Source organism: Echiichthys vipera (genome assembly GCF_963691815.1).
Source record: "Echiichthys vipera genome assembly, chromosome: 19".
Classification (NCBI taxonomy): domain Eukaryota; kingdom Metazoa; phylum Chordata; class Actinopteri; order Perciformes; family Trachinidae; genus Echiichthys; species Echiichthys vipera.
Window position 1 is genome coordinate 24,184,169 of NC_139844.1, and position 728 is coordinate 24,184,896.

Genomic DNA, 728 nt, shown 5'->3' on the forward strand with positions numbered 1-728 from the left:
ATACTCGACACTTTCCCATTAAATATGAGAGTTCAGATTAACCATGTTTATCATTTGTGCTTTGGAGAGTGGCCCAATTGTTGGAAAAGGTGTGTTAAAGTGTCCTCTAGGAGCATAAACGTGTGTTAAAGTGTCCTCTAGGAGCCTAAACGTGTGTTAAAGTGTCCTCTAGGAGCATGAACGTGTGTTAAAGTGTCTTCTAGGAGCATAAACGTGTGTTAAAGTGTCCTCTAGGAGCATGAACGTGTGTTAAAGTGTCCTCTAGGAGCCTAAACGTGTGTTCAAGGGAGCATAAACGTGTGTTAAAGCGTCCTCTAGGAGCATAAACGTGTGCTAAAGCGTCCTCTAGGAGCCTAAACGTGTGTTAAAGTGTCCTCTAGGAGCATAAACGTGTGTTAAAGCGTCCTCTAGGAGCATAAACGTGTGTTAAAGCGTCCTCTAGGAGCATAAACGTGTGTTAAAGTGTCCTCTAGGAGCCTAAACGTGTGTTCAAGGGAGCATAAACGTGTGCTAAAGTGTCCTCTAGGAGCATGAACGTGTGTTAAAGTGTCCTCTAGGAGCATAAACGTGTGCTAAAGTGTCCTCTAGGAGCATGAACGTGTGTTAAAGTGTCCTCTAGGAGCATAAACGTGTGTTAAAGCGTCCTCTAGGAGCATGAACGTGTGTTAAAGTGTCTTCTAGGAGCATAAACGTGTGTTAAAGCGTCCTCTAGGAGCATAAACGTGTGT